Source organism: Pseudorasbora parva, chromosome 25 (assembly GCF_024679245.1).
Source record: "Pseudorasbora parva isolate DD20220531a chromosome 25, ASM2467924v1, whole genome shotgun sequence".
Lineage (NCBI taxonomy): Eukaryota > Metazoa > Chordata > Actinopteri > Cypriniformes > Gobionidae > Pseudorasbora > Pseudorasbora parva.
In genome coordinates, this window is record NC_090196.1 from 13,784,433 (window position 1) to 13,802,860 (window position 18,428).

Below are 18,428 nucleotides of genomic sequence, written 5' to 3' on the forward strand. Positions count from 1 at the left end.
ATTATATTTAAATTGTTATATAAATACTATTTTAAATTATGAATGTTGAATGAATATTCAATGTAATATGTATATATTTAATATAATATTAATTAAGTTATATATGTATAAGCATTTACTTATTTAAATGTAATATTATATAATAAGCAAATACTTAATTAAAATTTTAATAAATGTCCATTTTGTTTCAGCAATTTTATATACATATTATTGCCTAACAGTAAGCTATTTTGTCATTATGTTGGTTATAAGGCCATCCCTCCCTCTAGATATTAGCAGTAGTCGTTTTAAAACCTATACTGGTCAACAACTACTAACAAGAGTACTGGCATAAACATAGAGACGAACATTTGGACTGGAATCACTCCAGAATTCATCATTTGGTGCACTGCAATTTGCCTGAGGATTGTGTGTGTGTGTGTGTGTGTCTGTGTTTGGCCAAAAATCTGTTGGACTTTAGCCATATTCACTACATTCTTTCATTCACTATTTCATTCACTACATTCTTTCATTCACTATTTCATTCACTACACTCTTAATCTCTTATTTATTTGATGTTTTGTCATTTTAGCCTTTACTTTTAGTCTCTGTGTAGGTGTGTGTCGGGCTGGGCTTGTTTGTGCCGTGTTTCATGTGTGAGATCTGCATGAAGCTCCCGCTGAGACGCCATATGCTGCTGAGACCGTAGCGTCTCCTCATCCAGGCAAACCCGTGGGTTACAGAGAGAACGACTGCACGCTCAAAAACACACTCCTGCTTCATGTTGAACGAGGTTTGATTGTTTTCCCCTCCTTTTTTGATCCTGCCCAGTGCGTTCCCAGGCATTTTGTTTTTCTGAAGGACATATAGGGTGTGTGGAAGCATTTGCCTCAAGGTAAAACGCTCATTTTTCTTCACAATGCACTCTTAAATGTCTCATTTCAAGCTTATTTTTCTGCTGTTTTGTTATTTAGTATTAACCTACATAACCCATCTAGGCAAAAATTACAACATAAAACCCAGTTGTATTTGTTTGTACATGCTTTGATGAGGGAATGACCTCTCTGCACCCTCTAAAGCTGTTTTCTGTGTGAATGGAGTGCGGTCATACAGCCATCCTCCTGAAGAGGGCAGAGTTTTACTGTGTGACAGTGACCTCACTGCTCAAGCGGCTCTCTGAGGGATGCTGGCATATACAAAAGCATTAGTCTCACCTTCCTAAAGCAAGTTACATAACAGAGCTGCTTCTCTAGTGTATCAAGCGGTAGCTTTGAAAGAGAACTGCACACTGTCATATAGGGAGAATATCAGGAAATGTGTTTTCCTTTGAAAAGCATTGCGCTGTATTTATGACAAAGGTTTCTTTAGCCACTGTAAAGGTCTGTACATGGATCCATTCATTAAAAAGGGGATTTTGGATTCTGGCCGGTTGCTAAGGTGTTGCTAGCTGGTTTCTTGGGAGTTCTGGGTGGCTGGTTGCTAAGATGTTGCTATGTGGTTGCCAGGTTGTTGATAGCTAATTGGTTGTTAGGCTTTTTCTGGGTGGTTCTGCTAGCTGGTTTCTAGGGAGTTCTGGGTGGGTGGTTGCTAAGATGTTGTTAGGGTGTTGATAGCTGGTTGATTGTTAGGTTCTTCTGGGTGGTTGCTATGGGGTTGCTAGCTGGTTACTAGGGAGTTCTGGGTGGTTGGTTGCTAAGATGTTGCTATGTGGTTGTGGTTACTAGAGAGTTCTGAATGGGTGGTTTCTAAGATGTGGTTATGTGATTGCTATTCTTGGCTGGTTTTTAAGGTGTCCTTGGTGGTTGCTACTTGCTAGGGTGTTTCTAGCCGGTTGTTAGGTTGTTCTGGGTGGTTGCTAGGAGGGGGCTAGCTGGGTAGTAGGGAGTTCTGGATGGTTGCTAAGATGTTGCTTTGTGGTTATGGTTGCTATAGTGTTCTGACTGGTTTTTAAGGTGCTCTGGGTGGTTACTACTTTCTAGGATGTTTCTAGGGTGTTCAGGGTGGTTGCTATGGTGTTGCTAGCTGATTACTAGGGAGTTATGGGTGGGTGGTTGCTAAGGTGTTGCCATGTGGTTGCTAGGATGTTCTGGCAAATTTTTAAGGTGTTCTGGGTGGTTGCGACTTACTAAGGTGTTTCTAGCTGGTTGTTGGCGTGTTCTGGGTGGTTGCTAGGGTGTTGCTAGCTGGTTAATAGGAAGTTCTGTGTGAATGGTTGCTATGTGGTTGCAAGGGTATTCTGTTTTTTTAATGTGTACTTAGTGGTTACAACTTGCTAGGGTGTTTCTTGCCTGTTGTTAGTTTCTTCTGAGTGGTTTCTAGCTCGTTGTTATGGTGATATTGCTATTGCTTGGGTGTTCGGGGTTATTGCTAGTATTTCTACAGGGTTCTTGCTGGTTGCTAGGGTGTTCTGCTATAGGGGATTTCTTACTGGCTCAAGTTTAAAGAGCCCACTCTCAAGTCTCTGTCATATTCTGGTCTCTAGATGTCAGTGGGATTTTCTTCATCTCATATTTTTATGTGACATCAGGCCTTTTTACGTTTTCCACGTCTGTCATTCCAGAAAAGCCAAGGTTGTCCTTTACTGTCACTCCAATGGATGTTCATATGAAGGACATTCATGGCCATATAGGAAAACATCATTCATGTTTATGGGACTGAAGAAAACAACTTAAAGTGATTGTCGATGTGTTCCATGTAATTGCTTCAGGTCGATTCGATCCCAGAAAATCATTTTCCAACCTATAATTCCAGATGATGTATGGAATGAAGTGTTTTTTAAGCGCTTGATTATGTAATTTGTGAGTAGGGACCTGACAGGAGGCCTTTTCTTGGAATGGGATGTGGACATGAAGAGACATATTTAATGCACCTGTCACTCTTTGAGGAATGACTCACTCTATGTTTACCGCTGCCCTCTGGTGACTAATGTAACCCAACCGCTTGGACACACACAAATACTTGGATTCCCTTTCTCTTTGCTTCATCTGGATGGAGACTGAAACATCTAGATCTTCTCCTAGATGCAATCCTTCCATGGGAAACACGTGGGAATTCATGGAATTGATTCGCAACGAGGAAGAGATTTATTGCATTGTGTGTTTTTGCGCAGTGCGGTAGATTAGCTCCCAGCTGATTTCTCTTCCCTCACCTCTGCGCTCTTACGCCCAACTACCCCCCTTACCACCGACCAATAGCAACGCCTTACTCCGCCATATTTGTTAATTGCTTCCCCTCAAACGCAGTCCTCTTAATGACACTGAGAGTTTGCATCAAACAAGACATTGTCAAATCCAGCCTTACTTCATTTACAACAAGAGAAATTTGTCAAGAAGATAAATGTGTTGAGTGATTTAGGCTGCTGCTGAAAAGACCAGCTTGATGTGTTTTGGATGCTGGCAGGGGCTCATTAGTCGGGAGGCAACACAAACTTCAGCCGCCATAAAAACAACAAAAAACACCCACAAACACAATACAGACACAATCCAACCAAACCAGTAGGCATATTATGTGGCTTATACACAGTATGAAAAAAGAAAATTGAAAAAAAAAAAATTCTTATTAGAAATATACAAATATTCTTAATATAATGTATATAATATTACTATTATATATATATATATATATATATATATATATATATATATATATATATATATATATATATATATATATATATATATATATTAGTTTAATATTAATTTGATTAATCTTAGTATTATTTATATATTTTAATTTGCACACATATACATCTATAATAATATATGATATAATTTGTGTTGTTGGATTAATTACAATTAATTACATCTTGTAAGTGTGTGTATACATCTACACGCACACACACTGTATATATACATATTTAAATACAATGTACATAAATATATGTATGTATACATAAACTTTTGTGTTAGATGCGATGAATCAGGATTAATCATTTTGACAGCACTATATAATACATATATAATATAATATAATGTATTTTGTGGTTTTTTTAATAACTTTTTTAATCCAAAATAAAATATATATTAATAATAGTCATATTTCATAATAATATTACATCAAACTAATATTAAACTAATTTATATTATTTTTAGTGTGGTCAAACGATTATTCATGATTAATCGCATCCACACGTGTTAATACACACATGCATGTATATATTTAAGTTTTTTATAAATGTGTTTGTGTGTGTGTGTGTGTGTGTGTGTGTGTGTGTGTGTGTGTGTGTGTGTGTGTGTGTGTGTGTGTGTGTGTGTGTGTGTGTGTGTGTGTGGCCTGGTAATCCCTACGTTATGGGGACAAAATGTCCCCACAAAGATGGCAATATCCGAAATCCTTGTCCTTGTGGGGACATTTTTAGGTCCCCATGAGGAAAACATCTTATAAGAGTTTTTTTGAGAAAGTAAAAATGCAGAATGTTTCCTGTGATGGGTAGGTTTAGGGGTATAGAGGCAGTGTAGGGGGATAGGATGTACAGTTTGTACAGTATGAAATCCATTACGCCTATGGAAAGTCCCCATAAAACATGGAAACACGACGTGTGTGTGTGTGTGTGTGTGTGTGTGTGTGTGTGTGTGTGTGTGTGTGTGTGCGTGTGTGTGTGTGTGTGTGTGTGAGCCTGTTTATGTGGTTTATGAGGACACAAATTTGTATAACTACATGGGTATTACACTGGTATTACACTATAAAGGTGGTTTATGAGGACATATCAAATGTCCTCATAATTCAAATGGCCTTAAAAACATACTAAATTATGTTTTTTTGAGAAAGTAAAAATGCAGAATGTTTCCTGTGATGGGTAGGTTTAGGGGTAGGGGCAGTGTAGGGGGATAGAAAATACGGTTTGTACAGTATAAAAACCATTACGCCTATGGAGAGTCCCTGTAAACCACATAGACCAACGTGTGTGTGTGTGTGTGTGTGTGTGTGTGTGTGTGTGTGTGTGTGTGTGTGTGTGTGTGTGTGTGTGTGTGTGTGTGTGTGTGTGTGTGTGTGTGTGTGTTCAAATATACATAATTTACACATTATTACACATTACAAATTACATACAAATATATATCATTTTACACATTACACAAATATATGTAAACACAAAAACACAAACCTTTATTTTGGATGACAGCCCTAATTATATTATATTAATTATATTATTTTATAATTTATTCTGGTCTATATAAGACTTACAATATTACATGTATTTTTTTTCCCTTCTGGAATTGTTGTAGTCCAGTATATATATATATATATATATATATATATATATATATATATATATATATATATATATATATATATATATATATATATATATATATATATATATATATATATGATGTGTATATATATGAACTTAGGTCAGTCTAAACAACATTTAAATCAGTGTGTATATATATATATATATATATATATATATATATATATATATATATATATATATATATATATATATATATATATATATATACACTGATTTAAATGTTGTTTAGACTGACCTAAGTTCATGAAATCATGTCTTATAATTAGTGTCTTATAGTTTGAAAAAAAGTTTGAAAAGAAAATGCAAATAGCCAAGATACTCTCTTAAAGTTTGCCCTCAAATCCCTTGAGCACAATTGTATATTCTGCTTCGTTTTCAGTGTTATGACTTTAAAATATTCAGTACTTATTGCATATGGATGGAGGAAAGCTCGGACTAAAGTCGGCAAACACTTTCTTCAATGTCGGCAGAACAGAAGGCAGCGAGAATTTAAATGAGCTTCTACTTTGTTGCAGAATAAGCTACAGGCATAGTTGGGATGTGATGATATTCATATATGTTGTGCATACAAACTAAATTATTCAGCTTTTATAGCATGCAAAACTATGATTTTGGTGCCCCTTTCATGTGACGTCCCCTTATGCTTCAAGAAAGTCCAAACTGGTTGACCAGCTTAGTTTTTTAAGCCGCATGGAAATTCAATATTTCCCACCACTTTTGTTATCAGAATCACCAAGAGGGAGCTAGAGACTGCGCTTTAGCCTTATATCCTCTCTAGATCCTTTCATGCCAACTTTATCCCCAACATCCATTGTTTCTCATCTACTTATCATTTAGGAATAGCTATTGTGTTTACCCAGATATCCCAGGCTGCCTTGAAGCCTGTGTGAATTGAACTGTATCTCTGAAGGATTATTATTGGATGGAGGATATGACTGAACAATGTACGTTCAAATTGTTTGTCCCCGAGCTCATGAGGCTAATTAAAAGTGCTTAATTAATCTACTGTCACCCTCTGTAGGGTCTCTAGCTAACACTGCTAACTCCAACACGGTGTTTAACACTGAACGCCATGGTTTAGTATTAAACTAGGCTATTATAGTTTTTATTCATTTTTTTAAAGCTTTTATTTTTATATTTTTTCATTTTAATAACAGTATGATTTGATTTTGTAAAAAAAAAAAAGTGAAATATTATTATTTAGAATTTTATTAGTATGTTAGTTTTAGTTCAGTTTTAGCTTTTATTTACTTCTGATTAGTCATTTTTGTGCTTAAACTTCTAATTAATTTAGGCAAGAGTTCTTATTTTCATTTCCAATTTTTAAGTTTGTCATCTTATATACATTTTATTCATGTTTTAGTTTTAGTTAACGTTAGTAACTTTGATTAAAACCACGTATTTGTGTTTTAAACCCAAATGATTACGATGATATTATCCGTCGTACTACTTTTGGTGCACGATGGGAAGTATTGCACCAAAGAGCACACCCTAGCAACCACAACCACATAGCAACATCTTAGCAACCACCCACCCAGAACTCCTTAGTAACCAGCTAGCCACCCCCTATATCCTAGGATATTGGAAATTCCTCATTCCCAGTAGGAACTTTTAATTGGAATGCTCCCTCAAGTTGGAGTTGCAACTGGGAAACTCTGGAAAGCGCAACAATTCAGAATCCAAGATGGCTGCCAGGCGCATTAACCATAGTTAAACAGTAGTAAAATAACTTTTATTAGCACTTCTGTTTGTCTCAGTCTCAATAAAGTCAGTGGGGCTCGCATACTATCCGTCCTCTATTTGTGGACGTGACACATCAACTTCAATTGCAACTTCAGGCGTAATTCCACCTACGTCTAGCATGACCTCTCTGACGTTTTTTTTTTTAAAGTATTTATTTGAAAATGGCCGATGGTTTCGCTAGATAAGACCATATTCCTCAGCTGAGATCGTGCAGAGCCTCTGAAGCCCTTGGATGCGCTTTGAAACTACATTGCTTTGGACCTTCAACATTTTGGTTGCCATTGAAGTAGGATATATTATGTGGAGTGAAATCCTAAAATGTTATTAAAAAAATCATAATTTCTTTTCAACTTTTCAACAGTCTCCAGAAAAAAATGGCGTTTGAGGGGTAAAATGTGTTATTTTGGCATGGTTGCCTGCAAAAATTCGCACTCATGGGTCTATATATCACATAAAAGTCGCTTCAACAAGTGGACATGGAAAACAACTCGCTGAAAAAAACATGGACTTGGCAACACAGTGCAGTTGAGCTCTGTTGACATTTGACAACTAACGGTAATGCGTCGCTTCGTTGCTCTGATTGGTTGTCTGTCTATCCAATTGAGGTCTTTGCTGGTTCGGTTGAAACACGGCCCATAATCACAGCCCAATGGAGCAGTTTCAGACTCATATTCTGACTAGAATTGACCACATCAGGCTAGAGAAAATCCTTTAATGTAAAAGTCCTAAAAACAGTTGCAGAAGAGAAGTAAACAGACAGAAATACAATAAGAACAAATAAACTAAATTACAAACAAGACCAACAAAAAATACACAAATAGAAATTACAGGAAAATGAACTAACAGTGGTATTCAGAAGATAACAGTTGACAGAAATTAAATAAAGTAATCAACAGTAAAATAACTGCTGTATACATTAAATATTGACTAATCCTTATTAAAACTACAGTCTGTTGATTCAGGAGCAGTGAGTGATTTGATCTTTGTCTTTTGTTGTTAGATTAACAATAATGACTGCAGCAGATTTATTAGGCTGCTGTCACTTTAAGAGCAGCATGGATCCAATACACGGTTACACACGCGCTCTTTCTCAATGTTTACATTCACTTAAGACATAACCGACTGTGTTTACGAGGATGCTTACCAAAACGGCATTTTGACATATTTGTTTGTAGGCTATTTGACTGTTTAGGGTCGTATCTGAAGCCCACAGATTATCTTTCTTATGCCATTCTTCCCAGTCTTGCAGCACACACACAAATGTATCTCTCAGAGCTTAATACACTTTTAAAAAACTCAATTTAGCAACAGTAGACTGCGTTTCACAACACTCACTTTTTCGGCTGATTTGGATATCAAATTTAGGCTTTTAGGGAGCAAGAAAGTGTGCCGTGAAGGAAAAGAAGGTGGCACAATGATGTTTCACGCCGATTATCTTGTTTTCATAATTGTTGGAAGGCTAAATATTTCAAAATGGAAATCAGTTACGATTAATCCCACATCCCTAGCATATGCATAGTATGTGACGTGTAGAGAGCGTTATTTCGGGGACCGTTTGCACAACCCTTTTCAACTAAAAACTGAAAATGCGTTTGGTCGCTGTTCATTTACTTGACAACGGCATTTTGGGGGCCTTAAAAAGCAAACTTTTGAAAACGGGCTTCAACATGCACATTTTTGAAACCGTTATGGTCTCCGTTTAAACTACAAAAAGGTGAATTTGTGAAAACGGTGACATCATGACGTAGTGTTTCTTTACAAAGTGACATTTTGACGCAGAAAAAGCAAAGACAAAAGTTTCCGTTTCTGTTGTGTAAGAGTATCCAATTCTCTGTATTCCCACTCGATTTCAACCTGACCTGGCTCTTGTACATTCCTATCCGTCAAAGCTTTCTGTAGTGTGTGAGCTTTTAAAATCGATACAGTTCAACCTCCTACATTCATGTCATTTGGATATCCATGCAGGCCTTCTCAAAGTCAGAGTGAGTTTGCAGTCCTCTCAGTCTTTCGGACAGCGTAATCCTCAAAACTCTGCTCCCTGGAGTCTAGATGTGGATTTTTATGATGGATAGTAAGGCAGAAGGAAGTGGATGTTGAAGCAGAGAATCGTCTTCTCAGACACAAGCAAACGTCTGCTTTAAAAGCTGGATACATCATACATCTTTGAAAATTATGATCTCACCATGCTTGTTGCCCCACAAGATCAATCTCACAAGATCTTCTTCAACCTGCTTCTACCGACATCATCACTTGAGCCGTTAGCCCGGTTTTGATTGGACTTGAGAAAATCGGTGCATCATCCCAACAATCAATATCGTCCAGCATTTATTTCCTGTAGATCGTGTGTGTAAGATAAACCCGGAAATAAGCTGTTGGAAAGAGGATCTCTTGTGGAATTGGGGCTAAAAATAATAATAATGACTAAATCATTCCCCTTTGAGCTATCGACAGGCCAGTAAGCACAAAATGAGTCTTCTCCAGATCAATTGCTTAATTGCTTTACAGAATAGCTGCCGTATAAGCTGAGGGTACAAAATTCTGTCTAGTAAGACCTGCTTGTCCTAATAGTGAATACAAAAATCGAAAAGGGGCAAAATATCAAGTGCATAATCTTCATTAGTTACCCTGTGCTTTGAGTAGAGGTTTCTAAAATATTGACTTTATTAAACTGGTCTATATAAGACTTTATTCTGGTCTATATAAGACTATATTACATGTATTTTTTTCCCTTCTGTAATTGTTGTAGTCCAGTATATATATAAAAGTCAACTTTATATTGACGTCTTAATGAATGGATTAAAATGAGGGAATAAGCCACAGATGACAACCCATAAAGAGATTTATCAGTAAAACTTTACAATAAGGTTTAATTAGTTAACATGAACTAAGAATGAACAATACTTCTACAGCATTTAATCATCTTACTTAATGTTAAGTTCTACATTTACGAATGCATTATTAAAATCAACTGTGCATGAATCGCCAGATCTATATCTAACACTGATGGATCTCGACCTGTTGCGATAATATAAAGCTCTTGATATTATATTAATAATTACAGAAGAATGAAATAAAGCATATTTCATTTCCTTTTGAAGCTTGTAAGGGTTCAGTTTGAGCAGATGTTTTATACCGTCATCACTGTCCTCATCAGAGCTCATTTCCCAGAACATTCAGCATCTGCCTCGTAATCACCATCTCAAACATATGCAGTAAATCTCTGAGACATTTCAAGTTTTGCTGATGATTCTTCCTATTATTTTGTTTTCTGCCTGCGGTAACTAAGAGTGAAAAGTCACTTCATCATTGTGTATTGAATATTGTGTATTCCACCTTGTGGAATAAAGGTGAATTGCACTTATTGAGTCATCAAAGATTCAATTATTGTTGTATAGAAACAAAGGATTGCACTGTTATACACCTTGTTTGCGACCCTATTGATTTTTTTTTTATCAGAAAACAGGCATTCTTTTATAATTGTATTATTTGTTTCTTGTTATATTGTTTATAATGAATTGATTGAGAAATACTTAGAAGGTTGGTTCATCATTAGCTTAGCAAAATGCTAAGCTATTGGAAGAAACTGTGTAAGATTTGTGGGCAAAACGCTCCTTTGTCAATGGTGTAGCACTTTCAAAAGAAGACATTTTGAAAGGTTTGCGTGACAACCTTGAAACTTGACCAATCTGAAACCAACCAAGAACATTTTTATTCACAAAACTGTTTTTGCCGCACCTTTACTTTTTTAAATGTGCAATATATTAAAGTGTCTATTTCGCCTAAGATGCTACCTTATAAGAAACTTACCTATGTTGACACTAGACAGTATACAGAAAGTAGTTTTAGATTTTTGGAACAGAAATATTAACTTGGTCGTAGCCTAGATTGTACATTTGAAGTGTATATATGGTAAAGGTTTAGCCTGACAAGCCTGACCCACATCAAGATGTTTGGTCTGGAAACTCACCATAGACAGGGCTCGATCCGAGGGGCGGGATAAACCGTTGTCTTTCAAACTCCCTCTGCACGCCATTGGATAGCGCTACAACCAACCAGAGCAACGAGCAAACAGAAATTAAAATATACCCCAAAAGTTGGGCCTCAGTAAGATTTTTATACTTTTTATTCAGCAAGACATTTATAATGTTACAAAATATCTCAATTAAGTCACTCAGTATGGTGTTTTTAATTTGCCATGTGAAGTTAACAACATTTAAAATAGCCTGTCTCAAGATACAGTGGTCTTTCTCATTTGCGCTCCGTCCTTCTTGCGCTTCATCTAAAGTGAACAAATCCTGTATCAGGCCCCGTCCACACGAATCCTGGGCTTTTCGTATCCAATCTCCACCCCACTCTTGAGCTATGAAAATGACTCAAAACGATGTAGTATGTACAAGTGGAGCTAGTTGATAGATTCAACTTTCGCTGTATCCGGTTGGCAAAACTCCGAACAAATCTTCCCTTCTTAAGAATGACTTCAGTGCCGTTCTTTGTTCTTTTCTCAGAGAAAAGCTGAACAAGTCTTCCAGAGTCGCGGTAAAAGCTGATTTGAAAGGTCGCCGTTCGCCAGTTTCTGTGTTTACTAGAAGCACGCAAGCGCAACTCGGCCGTCATTATGTTAAGCCCCGCCCACCGACTCTATACACAATGTGATTGGCCTGACCAGAGTTTGGTTTTTCCACCTCAGATGTGTATTGAGAGTTGCTAGACGACACTTGCGGCAGATAAGATTTGCTGTCGCTAGGGTGCGTCTAGATTTCTAAGGTTAATTTTGAATTAGGATAACATTAGCATAAACCTTTAAAGCTAATGCACATGTGGCCTAAAAGCCACAAACCTCATTTGTTAGACAATATATTTTGAATTGAGTTTTAATTTTACTATCCTATTACCAAATGCATTCTCTTGTGTTTAAGTGCATAAAGCAAGAAGAAAAAAACATTTGCAAATGGGATAAAAAATCAACTTAATAATAAATTCTCAATATAAGATATATTTCTTAAGTAAATATTTGCTTGAATGGAATAGTTCACTTAAAATCCATCCTAGGCGTATATGACATTCTTCTTTCAGACAAATACAATCAGAGCTATATTAAAAATGTCCTGGCTCTTCCGAGCTTTATAATGGCAGTGACTGTTGGGTCATTTTTGAAGTCCATACAAGTGCATCTATTCATCATATAACTGCTCCACACGACTCCAAGTGTAAAGGCCTTCTGAAGCGAAGTATATCCATAATTAAAGCTTTGTAGACTAAAATAACTATCTTCCCGCGGTCAGCGCTATGCATGTCCAGTTACCGTGAAAGAGTAACCCTTGACATATGCGTATTGACGAACGCAGAAGCGAAGAGGATAGAGCAAAACAAAACACCGGTCATGGATTAGTGTCTAAAACGAGAATTTTTAAAGAGAAATGGTGGAGGATTTTGATATAAGAGAAGAGTGGCTTGAGTTTGTTGCCCAGGACTATCTGCATCAAGTGTGCGATTCTTCTGTCCATCACGTTAGGGGTTACTCTTTTGCCGTAAGTTGAATTGTGTACCGCAGACTACCGGAAGTTAGTTATTTTAGTCTATAAAGTTTTAATTATGGATAATTTTCTTACACAAACGTGGCACTTCGCTTCAGAAGGCCTTTATTAACCCACCGGAGGAGTTATATGATGGATAGATGCACTTTTATGGACTTCATAAATGACCCAACAGTCACTGTTATTATAAAGCTTGGAAAAGCTAGGACATTTTTGATATAACTCTGATTTTATTAGTCTGAAAAAAGAATGTCATAAACACCTAGGATGGCTTGAGGGTGAGTAAATGATGGGCTAATTTTAATTTTTGCGTGAACTAACCCTTTCAAGAAAGTTATTTTTACAAGACAAAATGTGTTTTTTTTTTTTTTAATCATGTACTGGTATGTTGATTCAGTAATAAACAAGTTGTTCACAAATATATCCGTTTATCTTCAACATCATTCAAAGATTGTTAGACAAAATGAAGGTTGATGTTCTCCTGGAATAACCTGATATTAGTTGTACTGTCATTTGCCTTTAGGTACACACATGGCAAGGCTAGGCTTTACAAATCTTGTATTCCTTTTCCCAAACACTCCCTCAGAGGCATTTGCTTACTAGACCGTTTTGCGGCTCCGTTTGGCGATTCAGGACAGCTCAGGGCCGAGCGCTGTAATGGACTCGAGGAGCGCGCAACAAACGGGACTCACTCTCCATCATGCTATTGATTCATTTAGTGCCTCTTAAATGTGTTCTTTTCAATTAAGTGAACATATTGAAGGATATTTGGCTTTTTGTGGTTGTATTGCACTGATATATGACACACGCACCACAGTGCGAAAATCCGTGAGGAAAATCTTTTAGCTAATACAAAACCCTTTAATAAAATGCCAAAGGCATCGAATTAAATTAAATAACACCATAAATGTTGTCTATAATGCTACCCTGCAGAAAAGGTTGTGACAGCCACTTTGCACTTTATTGCTCTCAAGCTTCACTGAACAATATCATCTAGACACTTAACTTCAAACGGGTCGTATAGCGGACAGTGCACATTTCTGCCATATACAGCCCGGGTATATGGTGTACAAACTGTGCTATAATGCCTTAGCCTCACATGAGAATATAGGAGATGGTTCACGCCACAGGACTCAAAGAGAACAATTCCTGCTCACATGGGTTAATTGTTTAATTACAGCGTTTCACAGCGCTATAGTTGTTCATTGTGTCCGTGTGACCTTGTCCCAACCTTATAAAAGTCAATCCTAGCCCTCCCTCGCTCGAACTCTCTGTCCTCTGGTGTAAACGGCATGAGGTCTGTGGGACATGTAAGACCCCTGCGCCCGTGTTGGTCACAGGAGATCGAGGTTCATTAGGGGCAGACATTAGAGGACATCAGGGATTTGCAAGGGTTGCAAGCATGCTGAAAACGCTTGCGTTAATGAAGGTTAATTGCCTTTGTGAACATTTGGCCATAACTCATTTATTGTGCTGCAATTGATTCATTTAAGTCAGGTTTTAAACCTAAAATATGTCATTTTTGCATTATTAGTTCCACAGAACTGGTCTGTTTTATTTTTGATAAAATGTTGAATTATAAACGTTGAATTATAATGAGTGCCGACAATTGATTTAAACAATTTACTAATTAATCACACATTTTTCATCACATAAAAACATTGCAGTTTTTAATATTGTTATATTGTAATTTCATCTTTTTATGAATGTCTATGAAATTGATTTTTTTAAAACATTAATGACAGACATTCAACATTACAGTATCATTGAAAGCTATCGATTTAAACATTTATTAGGCATTAAAAAACTTAAAACAATATTCACATAAACCCATTATATAAATTCCATATTTACCAGAGGCCTTCATATTTAATCAATATACAGAAATGTATTAAAGTTATCCAACACCTTTCTTAACTGCATAATTTATAAATGAAATATAGATTAATCCTTATTACAACTACAATTTTCTCTGTTACCTTTGTTCCTTTATGACATCACAGAAACTGGTTTATTAGGCTGCTGTCCCTTTAAGATCTGCCGCTGCCGAACATGACGCGGATCTGATGCGCTGTCATCTCACTTTCACACAACTCTTTAAGTTCATTTGAGACGTTATTTAACTCATTTAAGACTGCTTTTATGAGAATACTCGAACAAAAGAACATTTTGGCTTAATTATGTGTTATTGTTTGTTCAAACGTGAAAGAGAACTGGACATTTTGAGGGGTGGTGGCCCAAACCAAAAAAGGGGCACTATAAGGAAATGAATAACAAACCTTTAACAATCATCCTGTAAATACAATTGTTATGCTTTAGTGCTAATTCAATTTATGTTGTTGTAATTATGATTCCAGAGTTGATTCTGTGTTAATTTGATCTAATCTTTTTTTCATTGTTTTTATTTTTTATTGGAGATTTAAGTAGCAAATGAGAATCACTAAAATTATTGAATATATTTTGAGACAAAAAATGTCTTGTTTATGATTTTTGTAAATCATATGCAACAGTTTTTTAATAACGGAATATGTAAAAGTATAGTATTTGCGGTAAAAGGCATATTCTACATGATAATAAACAGCTGACTTTCCCATTTATTGACATGACATGGTTAGGTTCAGATATATCATATATTAAGTTTGGTGTTCACCTTAGAGACAATCATAATATTTATAATAAAATATGATAACTATATATCATGTAATACAAATCTATTTAGTTGTTACTACTGTCAAACTTTATTAAATTATAGGATCTCATTCAGTCAGGGTTTTTAGATTATATATATATATATATATATATATATATATATGTGTGTGTGTGTGTGTGTGTGTGTATAATATATTTAATTATCAGAAATATATTATACAGATGTTAAAGAGTAACAAACTGTGAGCTAGTATACAGTATATGACGATATACACGCTGTGATGCTGGAACTTTGAATCCATGTTTGTAATGTTGAAACAAACAAACTACCAAACTACTAATTCCACAGATCAACCACTGTCTGTAATGTTGAAAGTAATTTGTAATATACCTGTGAATGGGACGACATTCTGGTACTGTCATCTCCACAGAGAGCAGACAGCCACAGACTTTGAGCAATACCGCGGAGCGAGCCGGAAAACACGGAACGTATTAGTGGATTATTTTTAGTGGAACAGAACACTTTTATGGTAATCCTCTGGGGGTGAGGAGGGGAAGAAGACAAGAGGGGCACCTTAGCCGATGAGGGCAGAGTGGCAGTGGCTCTAGCCACTGGGCCACGGCCCTGGCGTGCGACACAGGTGTGTGTGTGTGTGTGTGTGTGTGTGTGTTTGTCAGGGCATTTACAGACAGCGTGTTATCTTTTGTCTTGTTGCACTTAAATGTTTTTAAAAGCATGAATAAAAGCGTGATCATATAATCTAGCTAGCTTAAGGATGACAGAAAAAAACGGAAAAAGCACTATTATTATATATTATAATATAATGATGTAATTTTTTGTATTAGGCTATTTAATGATAATAATAACATGCATTCGATGTTGTTTATATATATATATACTTTTTTATTAATTTATGTACAATTAAAATGCCCCAGCGTTGTCTCATTTTTCAATGTGCAGATAAACACTTACATGCCTTAATAATTAATTGTAACTAATAACATCAGAATTTGATCAAATGAATAATTAGCCACCAAATGATAACACTCAATGACATACAGTATTAATTTAAATCATGTGAATGTCCAACACACTCTCATGGCACTTTGTCATTTTGTTTTGGCTAATTTGTCGCTAATTTGTATGTTTTCGTATGATCCCATCTACACTGTAAAACACTTTTTTATTAAAGGGGGGGTGAAATGCTGTTTCATGCATACTGAGCTTTTTACACTGTTAAAGACTAGGATTCCCATCCTAAACATAGACAAAGTTTCAAAAACTAATGTTGGACGTTTGATAGAGTATTTCTGTGTTAAAAATACTCCTTCCGGTTTCTCACAAGTTTCGGAGAGTTTTTTTCGAGTATGGCTCGCCTTGACGCCGACAGAGCGGAAGGTCCTTGTATGGGCTGTACGGGCTCTTCTCCCGGTAGGGTGCGCGCGCGCGTGACTAGAGGGTGAGAGAGGAAATGCACACCCGTAAACACTCGCTCAGCTGCAGATCCAGTCGTCCGTGAACACTTATGTCGTTATAGTCCGCACCGCGCTCCACTTTATTCCTATGGGTGACGTCAAGCGACTTCAACGCTTCAGCACAGCATTCCCGGAAGGCAGCGCTGCATTTGAACCGATTTGAACGCAGAAATGACGGGAAGCTTCACAACATCGCGGATCTCCACGGTCACTGCTGTCACAGGACTTCACCAAATCATACCAAAGAAGTGTGTTTTTGACGGAGCGTTATCTGTTGGTTATCGTCGCGTGAGTAAACATCAGTAAACGACACGATCACGTGCTTCGTCATTCAAATGCGCTAACGTTACTCCATTGTTGTTCTCTGTATAACGTTACACTAGTCTGACCTGCAAAACCGTTTTGCTTGCTACTGCTAAGGTTTAGTCGCATACAATAATCCATAAACCGAATCATGTCCTCATAAACTGCGAGTAAACAAGCGGAAATGTTGACAGGCCACTAAATACAGTCCATACCACAGAGACGGACGTCCTGCTGTAGCCGTTTCTCCTGTTCAATTTATTTCAGCCTCCGAATTTGATTCTGGATCATTATCTGTATTAGCTGAGATGGATAGCCATGGGTTCCTCCACGCTTGAGGACGTCACCGCTTTGTTCACTCCTCATTATTTAGCTCCGCCCAAACGATACGCCTCCAGGCGCTTGTTTTTTCCGGAAAGACTCGGTACAGCCCATATTTCTTTTATAAATATAATAAAACTAAAGACTTTTCGGAGATATGAAGGATGCAATACTACTCAGGTACTCAAGATTGACATGAGATTGACTGAAACTGAGTGTTCCCCCCCCCCCCCCCCCCTTTAAGTTGAGAACTTAAAATCAGCTACAGAAAATGTTTGAGTTTTCTCAACTTGGGGTCAATTAGTTCACACAGAAAAACAGGGTGTCAAAATTGAACCTTTAGGGGTACAACTGCTTGTCGCTGGGGCAGTACCCTTAAAAGGACATCTTTGTACCATTTTTACCACAAAAAGGTTCATAGTAGTACCTTAAGGTATGCATTTGTACTCAAAGGTAATGCACCTTTTAGGAGTAAAAAAGGTACAAAGACGTACTTTTAAGGGTACTGCCCCAGCGACAAGCTGTTGTACCCCTAAAGGTTCAATTCTGACACCCTATTTTTCTGTGTGTTGTACAAACTAATGTGTGTATAAATAGTTGAATAAACTTTAAAAGTTGAATTTGTCATACAAAACATAAGTTGGCTTTTTTACAGTGTTGAACATTTTCGGAACTTTGGCTAACATTCTGGCAAGGTTCTTTCAACGTTATGAACAAACATTCTTCCAGTAACAATAAAGGCACAAGGTACGATTTTTGGATTCAAATATCCACAAACCACTAGAACAATGTTATATATTTTGCTGACGTGTACATTATCCCAGATGTTTCCAAGGATTTTTTAAATCCAGAGAAATAAGCCTTTATTACGCTCGATCTCCGCGTCATCATTCAGGCCACGCGAAATAGGCGACCTCTAGCTGCGGAAAACTACATATTATGCCTTTAATAGAACGTTCATTCAGTTATCTGGTTTTTAATAACGTTCTCAAAAAGCTAGCACAAAAAATAAATAATATTCTTCATGGCATGTTTCGCTGAAACATTTTAGTTGGATGTTCATTTAATGTTGTTTTTTTTAAACATTGCCTATGGTTTGGAGAACATTCAACAGTGGCCTTTTGTTTGTTTGCAAAAAGATACAATGGAACGTTCCCTGTCGCTAATGT

At 36.7% G+C, this 18,428-nt stretch overlaps 1 protein-coding gene across 16 annotated transcripts in view; it reads left to right on the plus strand.

Annotated features, from left to right (window-relative positions):
* Nucleotides 1–18,428, plus strand: part of tjp1b (tight junction protein 1b) — a 193,048-nt gene that overhangs the window by 85,159 nt on the left and 89,461 nt on the right. Inside the window, exon 1 of one of the 16 annotated variants that reach the window (XM_067437096.1) lies at nt 857–874. The exons of the other annotated variants lie outside the window; for them this stretch is intronic. The gene's annotated coding sequence lies outside the window, so the exon portion shown is untranslated. Of the gene's footprint in view, nt 1–856; nt 875–18,428 lie in introns of those variants that run through there. 16 annotated transcript variants of the gene reach the window in all.